At 41.4% G+C, this 27038-nt stretch overlaps 1 long non-coding RNA gene across 3 annotated transcripts; it reads right to left on the reverse strand.

Moving 5' to 3' along the window:
* Window positions 1–1912: 1912 nt before the first annotated feature.
* Window positions 1913–21540, reverse strand: LOC113597748 (uncharacterized). 3 transcript variants are annotated; one of them, XR_008290053.1, is made up of 7 exons: window positions 20893–21540; window positions 17757–17950; window positions 17328–17434; window positions 16558–16699; window positions 15376–16020; window positions 5146–5281; window positions 1913–3029 (listed from the first exon to the last, which is right to left on the reverse strand). It is a non-coding gene; the product is annotated as an uncharacterized LOC113597748 (long non-coding RNA). The 3 variants fall into 3 exon arrangements; XR_008290052.1 differs by lacking the exon at window positions 16558–16699 and having other exon boundaries at window positions 1914–3029; window positions 20893–21537; XR_003418529.2 differs by lacking the exons at window positions 16558–16699; window positions 17757–17950 and having other exon boundaries at window positions 1914–3029; window positions 20893–21534.
* Window positions 21541–27038: the final 5498 nt, after the last annotated feature.

Raw genomic sequence — 27038 nt, forward strand, 5'->3', positions numbered from 1 at the left:
TTTCTGTATCCCAAGTACAAAAATTCCTGAGAAGAAAGGGGATTGAGAGGTATAAACTTCCAGTTATAAAATAAGTATGTCATGGAGATGAAAAAGCACAGCATAAGAAATATAGTCAAGTCTAGTTTAATAACTTCGTATGGTGACAGATGGTGGACTACACTTATCATGCTGAACATTTGAGTAATGTACAGGATTGCTGAATCAATACGTCATGCATCTGAAACCAATATAACATTTTATGTCAGTTATACTTCAATTTAGAAAAAGGTCCTGAGAAGAGATTCACTGGCCCAAGTGGGATCAGGTACACACCCCTGAACAGGTCAACTGTGGCAGCAGGGCAAGATCATATGATTGGCCCATGTGGCTCACCAGGAATCCCCTCACTGAGACCCACGGCCAAGTGCTAGATCACAATCTACTAACATGGCTATTTCCAACAGTAACCACATAGATAAGGAAATGGAGCACTTCTTAGAAAAGGAGTACTGAGCAACCAAACCCACAGATGGCCACTACAGATATAACTTAAACAAGAAAAAAATGATCCCATCACTTAACCCACTTACCTCAATTCTGACCTGACAGAACTCCTGCTAAACCCAGCCCACCCAGCATTCATTCACATGTCTACAATTTTCTCACATGGCTGATGCATAAAAATCTTAAAACAGCTTAGCAACCCTGATTTCTGTATGTGTATTGTTGTAAAGCATATATGTTGTACCAAATTTGGGGTGGCAGGAGTAGAAGGCAAGTGGTCAAAAATCAGACCAGGAAACATGCAACAGTTGTATAGTGGTGAGATCACTGTCCTTAAGTAACAGATTCTCCACCCCACCTTTTTGTTTCCTGTTGTGTCCCATTAGTTCTGTTTTGATTTGGTATCAGGGAAACAGATATAGTATCAAATGTATCATTAAAATAAAAGGCATTGACAGATACATAAGATATTAGTAAGGTCATTATTGCAAGTAGAAGAATAAAATCAGGTAAAAAAAAAAAACTTAAAACGTTGTCTGCTCAGGGCACCTGGGCGGCTCTGTCGGCAAAGGGACCGACTCTTGATTTCAGCTCAGGTCATGATCTCACGGTTTGTGAGATCAAGTCCCATGTCAGGCTCTGTGCTGGCAGTGCAGAGCCTGCTTGGATTTCTCTCTGCCCCTCCCCCCCCAAAATAAATAAATAAACATTAAAAAATTAAACGTCTTCTCCATCAAGTAATGAGTGAAAAGTATCTAGTAACCATCTTTCCTTGGACTATTAAACCATATAAACTTTTAGATGACTAATTTAGGTAGAATATGTTTTTGGAAAACTATGTCATTGACTTTCCAACACTGATTCTTGCTACAATTTCAATTAGGATCCAGAAATTACTTTTTAAAAATTAGTTTAGTTCCTTATATATACATACATATATAGAGAGGGAGAGACAGAGAGACAGAGATTACACAAAAGGATCCAAAATTAGGAGGCAGAGGAGGAAACAATGGAAAGGGGTTTCCCTCACAAACCCTAAAGAAAAACCCGGAAAGACTAGAGAGCTGTTACATGAAAGTGCTTAGTAATATACCTGCTTGTGCCAAGGGAAGCAAAACTCAGGCTACGTGATTTTGGAACAGTGATTTTTATCAATTTCCCTACCTTTCCTCAGTTCCACTTTTATGACTGCTCATCAAATCCAAGTGTTGAGGGGCGCCTGAGTGGCTCAGTCGGTTAAGTGTCCGACTTTGGCTCAGGTCATGATTTCACGGTTCGTGAGTTCGAGCCCCGTGTTGGGCTCTGGGCTGACAGCTCAGAGCCTGGAGTCTGCTTTGGATTCTGTGTCTCCCTCTGCCCCTCCACTGCTTGCACTCTGTCTCTCGCATTGTCTCAAAAATAAATAAGCATTAAAAAAAAAAAACAAGTGTTGAAACTTTCTTATCTTTAATGCTCTCCTTTTCCTCTAACAAATTTCCTCTTGCTTAATATTTGGGGTGCCTGGGGGGCTCAGTTGGTTAAGCATCTGACTCTTGATGCCAGCTCAGGTCATGATCTCACAGTTTGTGGGTTGGAGCTCCATGTCAGGCTCTGTGCTGGCAGTGCACAGCCTACTTAGGATTCTCTCTCTCTCTCTCTCTCTCTCTCTCTCTCTCTCTCTCTCTCTCAAATAAATAAATAAACTTTTTTTTAAATAGCAAATATTTAAAATATGTCATACTATTAGTGACATGGGATCAGAGGGCCTCTTTAGGATAGGACGTCTTCATTTCAGGGTGTCATCTTCAATAAAAGTGCCTCTTTCAACAAAAGAGGGCTTAAACAGTACAATTTCAATGGTGTCTCTCCTACCAATGCCTAACCTTCTGTTCATTCTTCATCCTGTCATGCCCACCCTCTCTCCCATTTAATCCACTTGTGCCAAAAGACTCAGTTCTCTTACATTTATTCCTCACTCTGCACCCTATTTCCCTCCATTCTCTTGCCCACCCACCTTAACCCCACCTCAGGGGCTACCATCCCAGCTGGGAAATAGAGCCTCCTGTTAGTCCTCAGGGTAGCCTGTTTAGCTGGGCCAGTGTAGAAGCTAATTCTGCTGCTCCTGGGGCAAGGAAAGGCAACAAGTACCTGTGACACAATTATAGCTGCACCGGGATACACAACCATGAAGGCAACAAAGCCGTAAACATATTTCACTCTCTTAGCAAAAGCTCATGCTTCACAGTACATGCAAGCTTTCAAAACTTACTTTACAATAAGGATTTGTACATTTCATACATGCTAAAATCATGCTGGTGATTTGAATTCATAAAACACGTTTTTGGGTATAAATTTGTATTTCGTGCTTTTTGGAGATGGGACCACACAAAAACCGGATGGTGCCAGTAGTACTGATTTACTTTATCTTTAGAAATACCGACATGACACTAGCTGGTTCATCTTTATGTGTGATATTTACAGGATTGTTAGACTGCTTCGTTCAGTTTATATAAGTAACTAACGCATCGCACAGGTCACCACATACGGCTTCTGTTTGGCCTCATCTGTGGAGGGAGGAAAGAATTATTTTACTCCTAAAAGTCTCTTCAAAGTTGCCATTTCCTCCTCTAGGTCCTACTATTACCCACAATTCCTCACTCCCCATGTATTGCTCAGGCTGCTCTAACTCCCTCACCCTGGCCCTGGCAGTACTCACAATACTTCCCTGAGGGGATACATAGTGACAGAGAGACAGACATAGAGATAGATAGAGAGACAGAGATACAGATACAGATACAGATACAGACAGACAGATACAAAGTAGAGATAGATACACACACACACACACACACACACACACACACACACACACACTGAGAGCACTCTGCTCTAAAGTACTAGAATAAATGCCTCCGGCCAAGGCTGCTGTTAGAGGAGGGCATATTCGGGGTGCCCTACAGTACCGAGATTTAGTGTTGGGACCTTAGAGAAACAGTGTCGCTCACAGGAAGCTCAAATTAAAGAGTTCAGTGATCAGAGCTGCTCCATCTCTAACTGAAGTCTGTGGCTTCCTGTCTGGGACTATAAAGGTTGAGAAACACTCTGGGTGGCAGGTGAGGGAGTGGATGAGAGGGAATTAGAGAAGGGTTCTCTGTTGATGGGGCATATCCAGGAAGCTCAGAATACTGTTGAATCATTCCTGAACCAAGAGTTCCACCAAGACCAAGCTGCTTGGGGCACTGCCTCCCCATGCCTGCCACTGACCTGCAAATTCTCTGCATTCCAAAAAGCCAGTCCACACTGCAGAGAACCGACATTAGATTCAGTCCCCACCAACTCTTGGGCTTCCTGCCTCCTCTCTAATACTGTCACCGCCACCATTTCGTCTCCTCCCCCCGTGCCTCCCCACTTCCTCCTTCAACACCACAGACACCCATAGAGATTCACTGACATTTAAGAGACTAACAATACAGACACGAATAAGGCACAGTCCTGGACTAGGATGCAAAGTACTCCTGATACAACAAGAGTGAATTACTTCTGGACAGTTTTTCCTCACCCACGATATTAGTTTCCTATGGCTGCTATAACAAATTTACCAGAAACTTAGTGGCTTAAAACAACACAAATTTATTCTCTTACAGTTCTGAAAGTCAGAAGTCTGACACAGGTTTCACTGGGCTATTCCTGGAGGCTCTAAAAGAGAATCCATTTTCTTGTTCCTTTCAGCTTCTGGAGGCCACTTCTACCGCTTGGCCCATGGCCCCTTTCCACCCTATTTGAAGCCAGCAACAATGCATCTCTCTGTGCCTTTCTTCGAGTCACATCACCTTCTGACACTCTCTCTTCCACATTTAATGACCCATGTGATTACATTGGGCCCACCAGGATAGTCCAAGATAATCTTCCTATCTTTTTTTAATGTTTTATTTTTTTAGAGAAAGAGAGAGAGACAGGGTGTGAGTGGGGCACGGGCAGAGAGAGAGGGGGACACGGAATTTGAAGCAGGCTCCAGGCTCCTCACTGTCAGCATAGAGCCCGACGCAGGGCTCGAACCCACAAACCATGAGATCATGACCTGAGCCAAAGGTGGACGCTTAATCGAGTGAGCCACCCAGGTGCCCCAGATAATCTCCCTATCTTAATGTCAGCTGATTAGCAATTTTACTTCCATCTGCAGCCTTAATTCTTCTTTGCCATGTAACCTAAGATATTAACACATTCTGGGAAGTTGGTTGGGGACATTTTTGGGAGGACTTGATTCTGCCTATCGCACTCATGAAAAAAAACCCAATATAAATATAAATAATATAAACACACACACACACACACACACACACACACACACACACACACACACCTGAGTTCCACATACATTCCTCTCCACTGCATTGTGTAGCAGCAACCTTACATCCTCCTGCTAATTAAGGGCGATTACCCCTGCCAAGATGGTGACTCCTTGGCCACAGGAATCCAGAGCCCTGGCAGCAGCCATACTTATAGTTAAATGGGCCCCTTGCTGTACCCATTGGCAAGAGTGTGACCCTATGTGGAACAGAACCTCAAACTCCACAGAGCCCAGAGTTGCAGATTCAGGAAGCATAAATTCCCCCAGTAGGTCATTAGAGGTAATAGTAATTGAGGTCACTCCTGCTTCTAGCCTTTGGCTTTCAGACTTACCTATTTTCCCTAAGAGAGGCACAGAGCCATTCAGAGGCATCTCATTCAGGGCTTGCAGTAGGCAGAATATCAAGATTCCCACTCCCTGATATCTATGTCTTGTATCCATGTCACTTTTCTTCAGTGTGGGTGGGACCTGTGAATACGATGGATGTCATCATATTGGGTTATGGGATGTCTCATGATTGGGTTATTGGTATAAGGTGAACATAAAGGCATTTTGCAGATTTAATTAAGGTCCCAATCAGTGTGACTCTCGGTTAATCAAAAAGAAGAGTATCCTGGCCTAATCAAGTTAGTCCTTAAAAGAGGAACCCAGCCTTCCTCGGTGATAGAGAGTCTCCCACTGGCCTTGAAGAAGCAAGATACCATGAGTTCTACATCTGCAAGAAAATGAATTCTACAAACAACCACTTGAGCTTAGAAGAGGACCCAGAACCTCAGATGAGACCCCAGGCCTGGCTGACACCTTGAGTGCAACCATGCTAAGCCATGACCAAACTCTTCACCACAGAAATTTTGAGATAATAAATGTCTGTTGTGTAAGCTACCACGCTTGTGGTAATCTGTTACTCAGCAATAGAATAATTTTTTAGTGTGACCTTTTTTTCCTTCAAATTTTTATTTAAATTCTAGTTAGTTAACATACAGTGCTATATTGATTTCAATACAATTCAGTGGTTCAGCACTTATAACACCCAGAGCTCATCATAACAAGTGCCCTCCTTAACACCCATCACCCATATAGCCACCCCTCATCCACCTCCCTCCATCAACCCTCAGTTTGTGCTCTATCGTTAAGAGTCTCTTACGGGGCACCAGGGTGGCTCAGTCAGTGGATCGTGTCTGACTCTTGATTTCAGCTCAGGTCATGATCTCACAATTCGTGAGTTGGAGCCCCATGTCAGGCTCCACGCTGACAGTGCAGAGCCTGCTTGGGATTCTCTCTTGCCCTTTCTCTCTCTACCACTCTCTCTTTCAAAAACAAATAAATAAACATTTAAAAAGAGAATCTCAGGGTGCCTGGGTTGTTCAGTTGGTTGAGCATCCGACTTGGCTCAGAACATGATCTCACAGTTCATGAGTTCAAGCCCTGCGTCGGGCTCTGTGCTGACAGCTCAGAGCCTGGAACCTGCTTGGGATTCTGTGTCTCCCTCTCTCTCTGCCCCTCCCCCTCTCGCTCTCTGTCTCTCTCTCTCAAAAATGAATAAACACTAAAATTTTTTATTTTTTATTAAATTTTTTAATGTTTATTTATTTTTGAGAGAGAGAGAGAGAGAACAAACTGATGGTTAATAGAAGGGAGTATTGGGTTAAATACAGGATAGGGATTAAGGAGGGCACTGGTGATGAGCACCAGTTGTTGTGTGGAAGTTTGGAATCACTATATTGTACATCTGAAACTAATATTATATATATATGTTAACTAACTGGAATTTAAATAAAAACTTAAAAAAATAATCAACACAGCTGGGGGTACCTGGCTCAGTCGGTTGAATGGCTGACTTTGGCTCAGGTCATGATCTCGCAGTTTGTGAGTTCGAGCCCGGCATCAGGTTCTGTGCTGACAGCTCAGAGCCTGGAGCCTGCTTCGAATTCTGTGTCTCCCTCTCTCTCTGCCCCTCCCCTGCTCATGCTCTGTGTCTCTCTCTCTCTCTCTCTCAAAAATAAATAAACATTAAAAAACAATTTTTTAAAGGGGAGCCTGGGTGGCTCATTTGGTTGGGCAGCCGACTTCGGCCTAGGCCGTGATGTTGCCATTCCTGAGTTCAAGCCCCACATCGGCTTGTGCTGACAGCTCAGAGCCTGGAGCTTTTTTCAGTTTCTGTGACTCCCTCTCTTTCTCTGCCCCTCCCCCACTCACACTCTGCCTCTCTCTCTCTCTCTCTCAAAAATAAGTAAACATTAAAAAAATTTTTTAATTACAAAAAAGTTTAAATACAAAATAATCAATAGAGCCAATATATTAATCTAATGCATTTATTGAGCAACTCCTATATGCCAAGTGCTGTGCTGGGTGCTAAGGCTACAAAGATCAAATAGGTAGGGTTCCTGACCTCAAGGAATTCACTGCCCAGAGAGAAAAAAACATAAGTGTAATCAAATGCACTGTGATAATTGCTCCAGTGAATAATGCCCCATAAGGTCTCAGAGGAAGCAGTAAGTAATGCATTCTGCTGAAACGGAATATTGAAGGAGTTTTGGTAAGGTGACAGGATAGTGGCCTGGAAAGCCACAGAGAGGAAATGACATGTGAGAGAGTTCTTCCCTTAGAGAAAAAGACACTAAATTATTCAAATTGACTTTTCCAGTTTCATAACTAAACGCTTTATAAAAAGGCTAAGAAAGTTTTCCAAGAAATTAAAGGGGACGATGTTTATCTGTCCTCCTGACTCACATTATCACACATACCTGGCTAATTAACATATACCATTTTTTTTGTTTTTTAATTTGTTTTGTTTTTTATTTATTTTATTTTTTTCAATATATGAAATTTATTGTCAAATTGGTTTCCATACAATACCCAGTGCTCATCCAAAAAGGTGCCCTCCTCAATACCCATCACCCACCCTCCCCTCCCTCCCTCCCTCCCACCCCCCATCAACCCTCAGTTTGTTCTCAGTTTTTTTTTTTATTTTTTTTTCAACGTTTTTTATTTATTTTTGGGACAGAGAGAGACAGAGCATGAACGGGGGAGGGGCAGAGAGAGAGGGAGACACAGAATCGGAAACAGGCTCCAGGCTCTGAGCCATCAGCCCAGAGCCTGACGCGGGGCTCGAACTCACAGACCGCGAGATCGTGACCTGGCTGAAGTCGGACGCTTAACCGACTGCGCCACCCAGGCGCCCCTGTTCTCAGTTTTTAAGAGTCTCTTATGCTTTGGCTCTCTCCCACTCTAACCTCTTTTTTTTTTTCCTTCCCCTCCCCTGGTGGAGCCTCCCCCTCTCAGGATCCACATAAGAGTGAAACCATATGGTATCTGTCTTTCTTTGTATGGCTTATTTCACTTAGCATCACTCTCTCCAGTTCCATCCACGTTGCTACAAAGGGCCAGATTTCGTTCTTTCTCAGTGCCATGTAGTACTCCATTGTGTACATAAACCACAATTTCTTGATCCATTCATCAGTTGATGGACATTTAGGCTCTTTCCATCATTTGGCTATTGTTGAGAGTGCTGCTAGAAACATTGGGGTACAAGTGCCCCTATGCATCAGTACTCCTGTATCCCTTGGGTAAATTCCTAGCAGTGCTATTGCTGGGTCATAGGGTAGCTCTATTTTTAATTTTCTGAGGAACCTCCACACTGCTTTCCAGAGTGGCTGCACCAGTTTGCGTTCCCACCAACAGTGCAAGAGGGTTCCCGTTTCTCCACATCCTCGCCAGCATCTATAGTCTCCTGATGTGTTCATTTTGGCCACTCTGACTGGCGTGAGGTGATATCTGAGTGTGGTTTTGATTTGTATTACCCTGATGAGGAGCGACGTTGAGCATCTTTTCATGTGCCTGTTGGCCATCCGGATGTCTTCTTTAGAGAAGTGTCTATTCATGTTTTCTGCCCATTTCTTCACTGGGTTATTTGTTTTTCGGGTGTGGAGTTTGGTGAGCTCTTTATAGATTTTGGAGACTAGCCCTTTGTGCGGTATGTCATTTGCAAATATCTTTTCCCATTCCGTTGGTTGCCTTTTAGTTTTGTTGGTTGTTTCCTTTGCTGTGCAGAAGCTTTTTGTCTTCATAAGGTCCCAGTACTTCATTTTTGCTTTTAATTCCCTTGCCTTTGGGGATGTGTCGAGTAAGAGATTGCTACGGCTGAGGTCAGAGAGGTCTTTTCCTGCTTTCTCCTCTAGGGTTTTGATGGTTTCCTGTCTCACATTCAGGTCCTTTATCCATTTTGAGTTTATTTTTGTGAATGGTGTCAGAAAGTGGTCTAGTTTCAACCTTCTGCATGTTGCTGTCCAGTTCTCCCAGCACCATTTGTTAAAGAGACTGTCTTTTTTCCATTGGATTTCTTTCCTGCTTTGTCAAAGATTAGTTGGCCATACATTTGTGGGTCTAGTTCTGGGGTTTCTATTCTATTCCATTGGTCTATGTGTCTGTTTTTGTGCCATAACATATATCATTTTAATTAAAGGCACCCATGGAAGCTGGCCAGGTCCCACTGTATCAATGGCCCTGTTGCTCACTTGCAGGCAGGAGAGTTCCCTGAGTGACCAACCCAAATCAATCTTGTGCTAGAGGCAACTAGGGCCATGTGTCCGGAACAGAAGGGAGGTACGTAAGCAAGACATCCCTTTCTTGCTGCGTTCTCAGAGGACTTAGGTCCACGTCCTGGGAGAAACGTGTGCCTCTCTCAGGGTAGTTCTGAGCTGAGCCCCAGCTTCCTGAAGGAGGGTCCCAGTTCGCTAACATCAACTTTGCCTCTGGGTAGGCAAACCTCCAAACCATCTCCTCCACATGTCATGTTTGTTCAAGACCCACACACATATCAGGTGCCTTTGCTATGAGAGAAACTCTGCTAACTGCTGGACCCACAAAACTGAAAACAGTCTGGCTTCCTGATTCATTTCACAGATGAGCAAACAGAGGCTCTGAACTTTCTGGTTTCTTTCTCTGGTCTGTTCATGCTATGATCCTTTTGCTAAGTACTTTCCTCTCTCTCTCTCTCTTTTTTTAATGTGAAATTCATTGTCAAATTGGTACCCATACAACACCCAGTGCTCATCCCAACAGGTGCCCTCCTCAATACCCATCACCCCCCCTCCCCACCCTCCCACTCCCTATCAACCTTCAGTTTATTCTCAGTTTTTAAGAGTCTCTTAAAGTTTGCATCCCTCCCTCTCTAACTTTTTTTTCCCCTTCCCCTCCCCCATGGTCTTCTGTTAAGTTTCTCAGGATCCACATAAGAGTGAACACATATGGTATCTGTCTTTCTCTGTATGACTCATTTCACTTAGCATCACACTCTCCAGTTCCATCCACGTTGCTACAAAAGGCCAGATTTCATTCTTTCTCATTACCAAGTAGTATTCCGTTGTGTATATAAACCACAACTCCTTTCTCCATTCATCAGTTAATGGACATTTAGGCTCTTTCCGTCATTTGGCCATTGGTGAAAGTGAGTACTTTCCTCTCTTTATGGAATGGCAGAACCTAACTGAAGTCCTACTTCTTCTAAGAGGAATTCCCGACTCCTGTAGTCATCATTAACTTTTCATTGTTCTAAACTTCTATTTCACTAAGTCTGTATCTGACAATTTATCACTTAATTATACTTTGTTTGTATTCTTTCTTTGATGACTTTGAAGTGTCCATCATGGTACTCCAATGATACAGTAAGCTTTGTAAAGGCAGGAGTCATCTTTTAAATCTCAAGTCTGGGCATATAGTTCATTCTCAAGGTCTAGTTAAGATTTATTGATTGGAAGATGGAAAGCAGCTCTTGAGGGGGTTAGTCATGGAGGGAGAGGAACTCTAAGCAATGTTCACACCTTCAAAGGCTAGTTTAGTCCTAACCCAGGCTTTAAACAACCAGCTAGACTGAGCTTTCATAATCTTCCATATGAGTATAACATAAGAACAAAAAGATCCACATTATAGATCATATTCAGAGTTCAAATTAAAGATTGGGTCCATCACACTGAAAGAAAGGATGATTTATTGTAGGAGAGAACAATGTCAACCTCAAGATAAATGTCAACCTCAAGAGCTACCCTCCCCAGGATTATAAATTTAATCAATTATCTATGCATAATCTAAACCCTTCAAGATGCTTTTTAAATTAAAAATAACTTTTTTTTCTTATTACTGTAAAGGGTTATTTTCTACTCCCCCCCCCATCCCCACCCCTATTCCTGGAGTCTGGTGCCTCCTATGAAAGCTTGATTAGCAGAAGAGGACACTTAGTAGAGAAAAAGAAAGCAACTCTTTGTAGCATTATAGTCCCTGAGAGCACAAGAACGTTGGCAGTGAGGAAGGTCTGATTTTTTTTACAGCTTATCCTCTCTAAGGGAGGACCATGATAAGGGTTTTTTTCTTTTCTTCCCTCTTCTACTGATTCAAGCCCTAGGAAATCCTCAGTCTTTTTCTACCCTCCTAGCCTGTCTCATCCAGAAGGAACTGGATGACTGACACTTGCTAAGGAGAGGAAGAGGTCCAAAAGGCTGGGTTTTCCCTAAGGACTGGGAAAATACAACTCCCCTACTTTCTTGTCCTTTCTTGTGCAAGGGCCAGAGTGAACATTTTGGTCTGTGTTGCTCTGTGTCTATATTCTTTTCTCCTGTGACAGCAGAACATCCCCCATGGTACGCTAGGTTCTTCTGGAAAGGGAAGGCAAAGCAAAGCAAAGCAAAAGACCCCCATCGTGAGCAGCTTCTTTCCCACCTGCCTATAAGGGACAGAGGCTGATCATGTTTTTCTACCCTCCTTTCCGTCCCATAGTCAGCCAGAACCTGCCACATTGCAGGAAAGCATCTGGCTGTGATCTCTTTGGAAGTCCAGAGAACTCATAAGGGAGAAAAGAGTCTCACTAATAGAACCAGAAAAACCTATCCAGAGACTTAAATGTTCGATCTTATTTACTGCTGTGGCTCCTATACCTGGCACAGTGCCGAATACACTGTAATTTAATTATATAATAATATGGATTAGCAGTATGATAGCCACCCATGTATTGACTACTTATCTCGGTGCCTAACATACAGAAAATACATAATAAATATCTGTTCAACTATGAGGGAATACTAGCATGGACAGTATTATTTACTGAGCACTTATCGCTCAGCTATCTTATTTAATCCTCACAAGAACTGTAGGAGATCAGTATTCCCATTTGATAGATAAAGACATTAGGATTGAGAGATATTAAATATCTTTCCCCCAAAATTAAAATGGCTAGCAAATGATGACTAACAAACATTTCCCAAATAGCAGTGAGTGGTATCTTTCTCCACCAGAGGGCGTGGTCTTATACTCCAGACTTGCCCAGAAAAACATGATATGGGGAGATCTGGGGAAGTAGTCTCATGATTCCTGCCATGTTATAACACCAATCACTGCTAGAATCAGGCAATTCTGCAGAGTCAGGGGAATTGACTGGGAAATGAGAACAAACTGGGAAATGAGAAATCATCTAGAAACCTAGATCACGGGGCCTCAAATCATAATCCTCAAGTTCCCCTCTCATGTGCATATTCAGCATTTATACAGGCCTTCAGCCAATATTTCTCCCTTTCTGATTAGTTTCCCCATGTGGAAAAAAGGTATTCTACAGTTATTTTTACTTTGGTAAATTATAAAGTAATGACATATGGTTCTAGCTTAATTGCTAGGTTATCATCAAATGGCCCACCAACATATGGCAAACAAAATGTCCTGAAATTTGTCATTTCAGAATCCTGTCTCTGAATGTTAATTTTCCTAAACTAGGACTCTTTTCTATCTCAAGCCAGAAATAAGGAAACTCTATTTCTACTTCTTTCCACTGTGTTTGGCAAAAATAGATTCAGAACCTATTACTATTTCACTGGATCTGAGTATGTCTCATTTATTGGCTAGATCCTTGCATACATATCATCCTTATCCACCCCCTGGTCCTGTCCACCACGACAGCAGTAAGTGATGAAGGGACAGAAGCAAGAAGAAATTCAAAACCTGAATAATAAACATATAAGCTGGTACTGGCCACAGGGCCCTTATTTTCTGCAACTAGGGTGTACCATGCCCAGTGGCCTGTTCTCAGTATGACATTAACATAAAGATACATTAAGGTCAAAGTCAAGATTAGGAGAAAGGACATATCAGGCAAATATTTACAAAAATAAAGTTGCATTTGCTGTATTTATTTCATAAAAATGGACTTTAATTTTTTTAATGTTTATCTATTTTTGAGAGAGAGAGACAGCAAATGGAGGAGGGGCAGAGAGCAGAGGAGACAGAGAATCCCAAGCAGGCTCTAGGCTCCAAGCTGTCAGCACACAACCCAACGCAGGGCTCTAACCCACAAACTATGAGGTCACGACCCGAGCCTAAGTCAGATGCTTAACCAACTGAGCCACCCAGGAGCTCTGGACTTTAAATTTTTAAAGCCACTAAATATAAAGAGCCACAAACATGAAAATAGGGAAAATTCGCCATGATAATATTAAAATTTGGAACTTGCTTATACACAGTAGTATAATCTTAGTTCAAAATGGATGGATAAATGAAACACTTCCATATAACCAAAGACACTATATTTTTTAACCAAAGACACTATCAACAAAGAAAAATATCCTAGCCACAGATGTGGTACATGTCTGGAGCAAAAATAACAAAAAGGAGGGGTGAGAAGTTAGAATAATAAATTATATAAAAGGGTTACTAAAAATGAATAAGAAAAAGGTAAAGATGCCAATAAAAAATGGACAAGGTCATGAATTGGCAATTCAAGTAGAAGAAAGAATATATGGCCAAAAAACATCTGAAAAGATCAACATCAATGAATTAAATTCAAACCATAATACGATACCATTTCATACCTATCAGGTAAGCAAAAACCAAAGAGTCTGAAAATATTAACTGTTGGTGAGGACAGAGAATGGCAGGCAAGAATTCTCATTCACGGATTAGTAGAAGGTATGAATTGGCATAATCACTCTGAGGAGCAATCTGGCTGTATTCCATAAAGTTGAACATGCATAAACCCTTTGACACAGCATTCCAGTCCTAGGTAAATACTCTATCATTGCTCTTGTACTCAAGGATATATACAGGAATGTGCATAAGAGCATTGTATGAAAGGGCAGGAAAAAAAGCAACAATCTAAATGACCATCAACAGGAAACTTTTTTAAAGCTTAAATCCTGGCAGGAGGAACTTTAACCCCATTAGTTCTTAATACATCACACAAATCACAGTGTTTCAAAGTCAGCACTCCTTTTTTTCAGAGATATTTAGAACCTTACAACTTAATATTTCCTTCTGGTATCCCTTTCACACAAATGAATAAATTTAAACATCTTTCTCCAAATGGGAGAAAGATGCACTATTGAGGTATTAACTAGAGAAAGCTGTGTGGCTTTATGCCTCCCACAGGGGCTCACAGGGTTGAAATGCCTTGTTGAATTTACCATGGTTCAAGTACTGGCCCTCAGATAAGCAGGTCAAAAACACAGTTTGTCATCTCACTAAAGGTGAAATATATGTCCCTAATAAGAGTCACATCAACCAAGCGACTGATCGATGAAATAAAAATACGAATTTCTTAATTCATAATGAAATGTGGGACAGTTCGAGGGCCATAATAAATCCAATTATAATCAGAAAATTGACTGATGAACGTGGAATCTGTTGCATTCAGCTAAGATACCTTCACTGGAATGTAAGCATCATGGGGGCAGACATCTTTGTCTGGTTTTTCTACTGCTATAATTCCAGAGATAAAAACAATACCTGACACGATACAAATCTGTTAAATAAATGAATAAGGAGAGACTGATATATCCATCCCCACAATACTCAAAGATCCATCTCAAGATTCAGCTGCTGGAATTCTTTCATTGGGGTATTCTTGTTCTAGTACAGTGCCAAGCTGAGTAGTGTCAATTTTGGCCTCTGAGATTCTTCTTTTTCTATACTTCCAGGACCAATCCCAGCAGACACCTTTAGTTACCTACCCTACAGCCATTCCCTTCCAATTCCTTGCTAACAGAATCCCAATATCATTCTGGGACTGCAATGTGCCCAACCTCAAAGAATCACAACTCATCTTGGCCAAACATAGCACCTCTGTTTTAACAGGTAAATACAGATGTTTTAGGCTTTTCCTTTGGTAGTTTCTTACCTGACAGAGGAACGACACTAGTCCTATATTTCCATTTGTCCTAGGTGTTCTTTGTTCCTTTTTCCCTCTTTTCCTCTCTTCCCTTGGATTATTTTTTATGAATCCATTTTATCTCCTCTACTGACAAACGAGCTACACCCTTTTCATTTTTTAGTCGTTGCTCTGAGCTTTACAATATGCATTTTAAACTTACCACAGTCTACCTTTGAATGTTACAGCATTTAACATACAATGTAAGAATCTTTTAATGATATATTTGCATCCTATCTCTGCTGTTGTGTTCATAAATTCTATATCGATAATTATTATAAATCCCCTAATATACTGTTATTATTCTCACTTTAAGCAGTTAATTCTCTTTCAAAGATATTAAAAACAAGAAAAATATCTTTTATATTACCCAAATATTTACCATATTTACTCTTCATTCCTTTGTGTAAACCCCTGTGTCCATCTGGTATCCTTTTCCTTCAGCCTGAAGAACTTCCCTTAGCATTCCTTGTAGTGTAAACTCACTAGCGATGCATTCTCTTGGCTTTGGCTTAACTGAAATGTCTTTATTTTGCCTTCATCTTTGAAGAACATTTTCATTTTCACTGGATATAAAATTGGAAGTTGACAGCGTTTTTCTTTTAATGCTTTAAAGATGTTGTTCTGTGGCACCTGGGTGGCTCAGTCAGTTAAGCATCCAACTCTTGCTTTCAGCACAGGTCATGATCTCACAGTTCATGAGTTTGAGTTCCGTGTCGGGCTCCGCACTGACAGTACAGAGCCTGCTTGGGATTCTCTCTCTCTCGCTCTCTGCTCCTCCCATGCAATCTTTTTCTCAAAATAAATAAATAAACTTTAAAAAAATAAAGATGTTCCCAATATCTTCTGGTTTGCATTGTTTTTGATGACAAACCAGTGATTAGTCTCATCTTTAAGATTTTGTCTTTATCCCTGCTTTTCAGAAATTTAATTGTGTAGTGCCTTGGTGTGGTTTGTGTTTACGCACCTTGGGGTTCACTGGGATTCTTGGACATGTTGAAGAGAATTTTCAATGAATTGGATTAATCTGGAAGTGGAACAAGAGAATGATAGAACCGTACATTGTGTTTCATGGTTACATGTTGCTGAAGGTAAAGGAAGAGTGCTTAACCACTATTCACAGCTCTTTTACAGCTTTTTCTTTTTAACCATGGTTTCAGAGACTAGGTACCAAATAGAAAGTTTGGGAAATTGTTCTGTCTGCTGTCTTGCCCAGATTCTAAGCACCGTAACTGCATAATTTCCCTCTATCTGGCATAACTATAAAATACCTGTAAAAAGGAGAAAGGAAAAAAGTTGTGTGAATGAATATGTTCTGTATAATGGTCTTTTCCACATTTTCTCCTATTTTCACCAAGCTGCTTCTTTTTTAAAAAATCTCCAGGTGGGGTTTATAGTGAAATATTAATCAGGTCATGGATGAGGTCCACTTTTAAAGTGAGGCGGAGTTGTAAATAATTTATCTTAGGTGATGTGTTCTGGACTGGACCTTGTCTACATGATGTCTGGCCAAGCAGATAAAACGCTCTGGGCAGAGTACAATAGGGATTACAATACTGACTACCCAACCTCTGTGATGACTCCTGATTCTGTGATCACCGGGAAGGCCTCATTGGTTGGCAAATGTTAACTGAATCACATCACAGTGATTATTCATGAGGAAGGTCAAAGCTTCATGACAAAGGTCAATGAATAAGAGAATGATCCTGTGTAAGGGCAGGATAAAAATAGGTTTAGAGATAAATCCTTCCCTCTTCTTATTGGACTATTCACAATTATTTTTCCTAATCTAAAAATTGTTATACTCCTTGTATTACCAGCCAGACAGAAAGGAATAAACATTTAGAGGGTACCAACTATATTATAAGCACTCTATAAAGGGTTTCACAACAGCATTTATTTTTTTTTAATTTTTTTTTAACGTTTATTTATTTTTGAGACAGAGAGAGACAGAGCATGAACGGGGGAGGGGCAGAGAGAGAGGGAGACACAGAATCGGAAGCAGGCTCCAGGCTCTGAGCCATCAGCCCAGAACCCGACACAGGGCTCGAACTCACGGACCACAAGATTGTGACCTGAGCTGAAGTCGGACGCTTAACCGACTGAGCCACCCAGGCGCCCCTCACAACAGCATTTAATATTTACAATAGTGAGAGGACAAAACGATCTAACTCCATTTTACAGATGAGCACACTGAGATTCAAGAATCTTGTCCAAAATCACACAGCTGGTAACTGGCAGCACTGGGATTTGCACCTAGGTCTGCCTGGCCTCAAACTTCCTGCTTTTGCTGCCACACAGTACATTCAACCCCACCTCCCAAAAAGTACTTACTGAGCCAACTGCCCTTTGGCTTCATGTCAATAGGCTGGCATTCTCTATGTCACCTGCCTGGATAGGAAAACCCACTCCTCCTGTCAGATTAGGAGTGTGTGCTCTGTCTGTAAGGGAATAACATGAATGCAGGGCTATGGACCATTTTCTTTTTTTTTTTAACATGAAATTTATTGTCAAATTGGTTTCCATACAACACCCAGTGCTCATCCCAACAGGTGCCCTCCTCCATGCCCATCACCCACCCACCCCCATTCCACCCCCCATCAACCCTCAGTTTGTTCTCAGTTTTTAAGAGTCTCTTATATTTTGGCTCCCTCCCTCTCTAACCTCTTTATTTTTTCTTCCCCTCCCCCATGACCATTTTCAAAGAACTGGGATAGCGCTGATCTCAGAAAGCATGGTGATACTGTGATGCCCCAGACTCACTGACAAGACGTTCAGAGGGGAATCCCCCATGAATGTGAAGTTCTGTGGCCTCTGGAATTCTCCCGTGAAGAAGTCTGGATGGGGGCAGCTGCCTGCAGCCTCTTAAGTGGCATGGATCTCCTAGCAAGTTGATTGTGTGTTTGTCTCAGTTGTAGGTGTTTGTGATTCACACAGCAGAGTCCTACTTATCAGTCCTTGGGATGGGCAGGGGTTGGGGGGGGGGGGGAGGTGCACAAGGCAGAGACCAGAGACAGAAGGCTTAGGAAGAAGAAGAAACTGAGTAGACTGGAACAAGACCAAGCATTCTTTGCCATAATTAAAACAAAGCATGCGCTAGTGAAACTTAACTTGTGAGAAGTGGACCAAATGTATGGAATGTTTACAATTTTCTACCTGCACTCTAGCCTTAGGACAGTATTTAATATACTGTCTGTTTTTAAGTTTTCCATTTTTGCCAGAAGACCTCTGAGGTATAGTAAAAGATCTCTTGACTTAGAATCAGGAGACCTCACTTGTATTTTTGACTTTGCCACCTTCTAGCTGTGTGACCTTGGACAAGTACTTCACCCTCTATGGGCTTCAGTTTTCTTAGCTATTAGATGAGAAATTTGTACTAGTGAATCACTACCATTCTATGCTTCTATGATGACAGAAATCTCAACAATAGAGGTTGGGGGGCTTTGAAGAAAAAAAAAAACTCTTAACCCTTACTATTCCAGATTATATTCATCCATGCTAGCTTTATTTAAATGGCTGATTTCAGGGGCATCTGGGTGGCTCAGTGAGTTAAGCGTCCAACTTCAGCTCAGCTCATGATTGCATGGCTCGTGAGTTTGAGCCCCGTGTCGGGCTCTGTGCTGACAGCTCAGATCCTGGAGCCTGCTTCGAATTCTGTGTCTCCCTCTCTCTCTCTGCCCCTCCCCCACTTGCGCGCGCGTGCGCGCGCGCTCTCTCTCTCTCTCTCTCAAAAACAGATAAACATTAAAAAAAGGCTTTTTTTAATAAAATAAAATAAAATAAATGGCTGATTTCATTCCCAGTTTTCCCTGACTGGGTGGCTCAGTCGATTAAGTGTCCAACTTCAGCTCAGGTCATTATCTCGAGGTTCATGGGTTCCAGCCCCACATCAGGCTCTGTGCTGACAGCTCGGAGCCTGGAGCCTGCTTTGGATTCTGTGTCTCCCTCTCTCTCTGCCCCTCCCTTGCTTGTGCTCTCTCTGCCTCTCTCAAAATAAATAAACATTTTTAAAAGATGTTTTTTCTTTTTTTTTTTTTTTTTTTTTTGAGTATAGCTAACACACAATGTTACATTAGTTTCAGGTGCACAACTTAATGATTTGACAGGTTTATACATGGTGCTATTTTTACCACAACGTAGCTACCACCTGTCCCATTACATCGCTATTACAATATCATCCACTGTATCCTTATGCTGTGACTTACTCATTCCATAACTGGAAGCCCGTATCTTCTATTCCCCTTCACCCATTTTGCCCAACCTCCCACACCCTTTCTGGCAACCATCAGTTTGTTCTTTGTATTTATAGGTTCAATTCTGCTTTTTGTTTGTTTGTTTTTTTAGATTCCACTTATGAGTGAAATCATATAGTATTTGTCTTTCTTAGTCTCACTAATTTCATGTAGCAAAATACCTTCTAGGTCCATGCATGTTATCTCAAATGGCATGATCTCATCCCCTATTTCAATTTTAATTTGAGTATAGTTAACATATAGTGTTATATTAGTTTCAGGTGTACAATATATATATATTTTTTGTGTTCTCTATTTTCATTAGTCTTTTTTTTTAATTTATATCCAAATTAGTTAGCATATAGTGCAACAATGATTTCAGGAGTACATTTAAAAATGTTTAATAAAAAACAAAAAGACTAAATGAAATCAGAGGCATCTGGGTGGCTCAGTCGGTTAAACGTCCAACTCTTGATTTCGGCTCAGGTCATGATCTCACGGTTCATGAGTTCGAGCCCCTGCGTCTGGCTCTGCGTTGACAGCGCGGAGCCTGCTTGGGATTCTCTCTCTCCCTGTCTCTCTGCTCCTCCCCTGCTCATGCTCTCTCTCTCAAAATAAATAAACATTACAAAAAAAGACTAAAGGAAATCACATCTGTAAAATGCCAAGCCAGGCATGCCACTCATAATAGGCACTAAGAAATGCTAGCTGCAGATCTCATTTCTTCCTCTCCTGTAGCACCCTTCTATAATTGATCTTTTAAGGAGACCTTAAAATGTATTACAGTTCTCCCAATCCTATGGTTCTGGGTCCCCCTTTGACCTTCTTGCACCCCTTCTCCTACCTCCATCATCTCTTCAAAAGGAATGATTCACCACCTTCTCCTCCACCTCCAGAATAAGTCCTAAGGTAATAACCTTTGTTGTCCCCAGCAGAATATGCCCAACATCCACTCACATCAGGGCTCTAATGTGGGTCTGTTCCTTGCTCCTCAGGTCACACAGAGGCTGCTTGGGTGGAGTTCATGCCCTTGCTTTTCCTTCTTTGAAGTATCCTCTATTTTCTGGATTCACAGTTAACATTTAATTGCCAGTTTGTGAATGGTACAAAGATTGCTAAGCTGGATTTTGAACTATAAAATCTATTACACGTACCCAGGGGCCACAGGGAAAAGAGGGGGTGTCTAAAACTTTGTGCACTAACAGGCAATTATTTCCTATGATCTTCTTATTGAGTAACCTCCATACCTAGATTCAAAGAGCTGAAACTTTGGGAGGCCTAAGGATGGCTGACTGTACTTTGCAAGTTTCCTAAGTATTTATGAGGAGTTAGAGCCTCAACCCCTCAGCTGAGTAGTGGGCAATCGTCTTCCCTTGGACAGGACTCCAGAAGGGGAGAGAGGAAGGGCTGCCTCAAGGAGGTAGGTCACACTGGACAAGCGACAAACCGTGTATCTGCCCCGTCAGTTCTGATTGTTCCTGTCACTTTTCTCTAGGAGGCTGGATCCCTTCCACCCATAACTAGAACCTGTAATGTTTAACTGTAAGCCAGTGGACAGCAGAGACCATGCCACATTTATTTCATAATCCCCAAGCACAATGCTTGGCAGGAAACAGACCTTAAAAAATGTTTGTTAAATGTTAAATAAAAAATGGGCTTTTACTGACCTTTGCGTGCAGACAGACCTTAAGGTGGCCCCCATGATCCTGCCTCCTGGTGTTCACCCCTTTGTGTGATCCTCTCCACGTGTATATTGCTAGGACCTGTGACTTGCTTTTAATCAAGAGAATGTGGTTAGGGCGATAAGATGTCACTCCCATGATTATGTTACATTATGTAAAACCCTCTCTTGCCAGGCAACAAAAGCAAAAATAGACAAATGGGACTACATCAAACTTAAAAATATCTGTATGTCAGAGGAAACAATAAGCAGAGTGAAAAGGCAAGCTAAGGAATGGGAGAAAATATCTGCAAATCATATCTTTGATAAAACGTTAATATCCAGAATATAGAAAGAACTCCTACAGCTCAACAATTAAAAACAAATAACCTGGGGCACCTGGGTGGCTCAGTTAGTTGAACGTCTGACTCTCAGTTTCAACTGGGGTCATGACCTCATGGTTCATGAGATCAAGCCCCGCGCCAGCAATGCAGAGCCCGCTTGGGATTCTCTCATGCTCTCTCTCTCCCTCTCAAAATAAATAAAATAAACATTTTTTAAATTAAAAATTGAAAAAAAAAATAACCTGGTTTAAAAGTGGCCAAAGAACTTAAATGCACATTCCTCCACTGAAAATATACAGATGGCCCACAAGCATATAAAAAGATGCCCAACATCACTAATCATCAGAGAACTGCAAATCAAAACCACAGAGAGCTATCAGCTCACACCTGTTAGGATGAGCACTATCCAAAACAAACAAACAAACAAACAAACACAAAACCAAGAAGATAACAAGCGCTGGTGCAGATGTGGAGAAAAGAGAACCGTTGTGCACTGTTGGTGGGAATGTAAAATGGTACAGCCTCTATGGAAAACATGGACAGGTTCCTCAAAAACAAAAAATAGAGGGGCGCCTGGGTGGCTCAGTCGGTTAAGCGTCCGACTTCGGCTCAGGTCATGATCTCGCGGTCCGCGAGTTCGAGCCCCGTGTCGGGCTCTGTGCTGACAGCTCAGAGCCCGGAGCCTGTTTCAGATTCTGTGTCTCCCTCTCTCTCTGACCCTCCCCCGTTCATGCTGTGTCTCTCTCTGTCTCAAAAATAAATAAACGTTAAAAATAAAAAATTAAAAAAAAACTAAAAATAGAAATACCATATAATCTAGCAATCCCATTTCTGGGTAAAGATCGTAAAGAGTTGAAAACAGGGTCTTGAAAAGACATTTGCACACCTATGCTCAGTGTGCCATTTTTCAGAAGAGCCAAAAAGTGGAAGCAACCTAAGTGTCAAGAAATGTGGTACAAGATATGATTTCACTCATATGTGGAATTTAAGAAACAAAAGAAATGAGCAAAGGGGAAAAAGAGAGATGGAGGCAAACCAAGAAACAGACTCTTAACTATAGAGAACAAGCTGATGGTTACCAGAGGAGAGGTGGGTGGGGGGATGGGTGAAATAGGTGATGGGGATTCAGGAGGGCACTTGTGATGAGCAGCACGTGATGTACGGAAGTGCTGAATCACTATATTGCATCCATGAAACTAATAGAACACTGTATGTCAACTGGAATTTAAATAAAAACTTAAAAAAATAAAATTTGTGAAACTTTGCATATAAAAAAAGAAATGTGGTATATACACACAATGGAATATCACTCAACTTTTTAAAAGAAGGAAGTTTTATCATTGGCTACAACATGGATAAAACTTGAGGACATTATGCTAAGTGAAATAAGCCAGTCACAAAAAGACAGTGTACGATTCACTTATATGAGGTATCTAAAGAGTAAACTTACAGAGTCAGAAAGCAGAATGGTAGTTACCAGGCGCTAGGAGAAGGGGGAAATGAGGAGGTGTTCAATGGGTGTAGAGTTTCAGTTTTGCAAAAGGAAACATTTCTAGAGGTTTGTCATACAATATGCACATAGTTAACACTACTGTACTGTAAAAATGATTAAAAATAGTTAAGATGATAAAATTGATGTTATGTGGGGGTTTTTTCACAATTAAAAAACACTATCTTATAGCAGACTATTCTATAGACTCTCCTTTCTGGCTTGATGAAGTAAGCAGCCATACTGGATAAGCCCACGTGATAAGAAACTGCAGGCAGCTTCTAGAAACCACAGGTGGCCTCAACTGACAGCCAGTAAGAAGTCAAAGTCCCCAGTCAAGGAAATGAATTCTACTGGTGCCTACAACCTGAGCTCACAGGTGGATTCTTCTTTGGCCATACTCCCACATGAGAATGCAGCCTGCCTGACGCCTTAATCAAAGGAACCAGCTAAGCCACGCCTGGACACCCAACTTACAGAAACTGCAATGATAAATGTATATAACATAAACCAGTATGTCTGTGGTCATTTGTTATGTGGCAATAGATAACTGATACAAAAGGGGAGGTATAAAACAACTTGCTTCCAAATAACTGTCTTGCTATTGTGGAACCTTGAAATAAAAAGTGTTCATGGTGGACAGCAATGGCCCTTGGGCCAAAAGCACCAGTCTTAAGTCATAAACATTCAGAGAGTTGGAATGTGTCCAAGTCTTTGCCTAAAGGTCACTCAGCCTCTACATCTGGTTTCCAAGAGGCGATTTCTGCAGATTTAACACAATTGCCAATGCGCTGGCCTTCTCACAAAGACCACCAGACAAAAACCAAAACGAAAACAAAGATGACCAGACAGGGGAAAAAAAGGAGTTATATCACATGTCTTAAAGTTCAACCCCAGGGATTTCAAGTATGATCATCCCTATTTCTGCATATTCCCACACAGTATCTACCTCTCCCAACCCCCCCTCTTTGGCCCAGGAGCTTCTTATCCCCACTTTTTTCCGAAGTGAATGGAATGGAGACTTTCTAACCATTCGGGCCCCTTTTTCCTTACAAGCGTGCAAAGTAGTAGTACCTGGGGTGGGGGTCGGGGTGGGGGTGTGAGGGGGTCAAAAGCAGGCAACAGAGGTGATTGGGAGCATACAGGCCATTCCACCTGTGGCTATGCAGAGCCAGAAACTCAAATGGGGTCAGTCTTTCCCAGGCAGGTCAAAGTCATTGTCTCAGACCTCCACATCTTCTCAGATGTGCCAGAAGAAAGGGAAGGACTTTCTTGGCATCACTGAGAAAAGACACTGGTTGGCATGGCTTGGATCACAATATTGACAAAGCAGATGGCATGCTCTGATTGGGAGCCTCCTCCCCCCTCACCAAGGAGAACCATCTTTTGGGGCTTAGGGGGGAAATAATTATTCAAAAGCAAAAAATGATTTTCTGAGAAACAAATAGATGTCCATTACAAGCACCGATCTTCCCTCTTTTTCAGTATATTTCAGACTGTACCACAAGGTTCTAGTTCCTGTCAGACCTGTGCTCCCTGTGCTGAGCAGTGAATTCCCCCTTTGCCTAAACTAGTTAGAATCAGGTACTTGCAGACAAGAGCCCTGATTAATACCTTACTTATTACTGACCAGCCTCTTAACTGCAGCCTAAAGCAACGTAATACTTTATATTTACAAAGAGAAGTCTTACACTTTTGATGGTGCACCCCTAAAGATGGAACAGCTTTCCAGGCCCTAAAGGATAATTTCACAAATTAAAAAAAAAAAGGACAAAAAAATAAAAGAAAACCTTGGCCCAAAACAAGGTATTTTCCTGGGGCTAGTTGTTTTTATTGATCATACCCATAAAGTTTCGCCCACATGTAGCAAGAAAACCCCCTCTGGAGAAGACCCAAACTCTAGTCTATCCCAAGTATTATAACCTGTGGAATACAGATGTCAGATGTTATCAAAACTTAGATAATTTTAAGTTCTAGAGCAAGCCCATCTGCGGAGTCATCTCAAATTATACTTTCATGTAATGAGGACCTGAATTTGGAGTGTTTGTCTAGCTTCAGATCAACAAAATGACATCTCTGCTTAGTTGGTAATTTCACTTCTAGGAATCTTCCTAAGGAAACAATCAGAAACCTGGGCTGAACCTGGATGGAAAGGTGTTCATCAATGCATTATTTATGAGTGAAAAAAATCTAAATCTTCAACAAGAGAATGGTAAAATAAACTGCACAGAATGGAATTCTAAGAAGCCATCATATTTTTAAAAAAAAATAAATATACTTAATGAGATGGAAAAATATACTACAAATGTTAATAGTAATAAAGCTAACAGTCCAGGTGCTATGCTGAGCACTTTTTATGCATTACCTCATTTAATCCTCACAACAACTAACCATATTAAGGATATTCTTATTATTTACTCATTACAGACAAAAAAAATGGTAACTTAACCAGGTTAAGTAAATGACATGACCACACAGATGGGGAATCGAATTCCAAAGCTGTAGTAGCTAAGGAGACAATATACTACGCTGAAGGATAGGAATTATACATATAGGATACCAATTTGTTGTTATTACACACACACCCCACACACACACGCACAGTAATTTTTTTAATATTTTGAAAGGTACAGCAAAAAAGCACAGACCAGTCAGAACGGACACTACAACCAATCAGAATGGAAGCCAGATGTAAAGAACCAAAACGACCATCTAGTTTCAGTTAGCCTTTGCTGTATAACAAAGCACTCCGATATTTAGTGACTTAAAAAAAAAACCATTTTATTGGCTCATGATTCTTCAGGTTAATAACATGGCCTGGGATCAGCTAGGCTGTTCTTCTGTTGGTCTCACCTAGGGTCACTGGTACGACCACAATCACCTGAGAGCTCAAGTGTGATTAGATGACCTAAGATGGCCTCACTTATGTATCTTGCAGTTGGTGCTGGCTACCAGCTGGACCCCTGTCTTCATGAGGTCTTTCCTCCTCAAGGAGGCTAGCTAGCTCAAGCTTCCTCATATGGCAGTAGCAGTGTCCCAGGAGAGCATGAGCAGAAGTTTTAGGACCTTTTGAGGTCTTGTTTACAAGTTGTATATCACCACTTCTACTGCATTCTATTGGTCAAGGCAAGTCACAAAGCCAGTCCAGATCCAAGGAGTGGGGAAACAGACTCTACCTCTTGACGGGAGGAGCTGAAATGAATTTGCGGCCATTTTAAATCTACTACACTGTATATATCAACTGAGTATCAGTCCTGCGTGTACATGTACATAGACAAAAAGACTGGAAGAAAACCAACTTACGAACAGGATTTTTATTAACTTTTTGTAACTCTGCCATTCTCCAATTTTCTTAATCAGTGTGTACTACTTCTATAAACAGAAGAAAACCATGACACTTTCCATAATAGTTCAATAGGGCAGGTTGGACAGCTTCATTCACTCTGGCATGGAAATCAACATAATTCCTTCATTCCTAGCTCTATCACTTCCTAGTTTTGGCAACTGTGTAACCCTCTGAGCCTCCAGTTTTCTCAGTTGTAAAGATGGATGCAGCTAACATTACCCATTTCACAACACACTGTAAAGATCAAATGAGACAATGAATGTAAAACACCCACAACGCGCCTTGGTGGTTTCCCTTCCTCCTACTCTACCCATACTAAGACCTCCTTAGTTTTGTAGGAATTCTCTTTCTCACAAAACTTAAATTCTGCTGTAGTAAACTACACACACACACACACAACTCTAAAAGTAAACTGCATGCCCTGAGGGCTGGTTTCAAAACTGAATCTTCCTTTATAACTCCCAAGTACCTAGCACAAGACACAATAAGTCTTGTTGATTTGTTGACTCATTAACCAAATCAAAATTTTCCAGGTAATCCCTCTTTATGCAGTTTTAAACATAAACTGACTGGGTGGCTCAGTCAGTTAGGTGGCTGACTTCAGCTCAGGTCATGATCCCACGGTTTGTGGGTTCAAACCCCACAATAAAGATAAATAAACATTAAAAATAAATAAATAAATATAAATTCCAGTATCAAGAGTAATGTTAGTCATCCATTGTATCTATTCCTGACGATGGAAAAGCCTAACTTGGTTCACCGCCAAAAGAAAATTCAAATTTCTTAGGGTTCTAAGCTTCTACATTTGCACAAACACAATCACAATGAGGTTTTTTTTTTTTTTCTGTAGCCATCTGCTTTTCAGGATAGCCTCTTCTTGGGGGTGCCTGACTCACTCAGTTGGTGGAGCTGGCAACTCTTGATCCCGGGGTTGTGAGGTCAATTCCCATGTTGGGTGGAGAGACTACTTAAAA

Source organism: Acinonyx jubatus, chromosome X, assembly GCF_027475565.1.
Source record: "Acinonyx jubatus isolate Ajub_Pintada_27869175 chromosome X, VMU_Ajub_asm_v1.0, whole genome shotgun sequence".
Lineage (NCBI taxonomy): Eukaryota > Metazoa > Chordata > Mammalia > Carnivora > Felidae > Acinonyx > Acinonyx jubatus.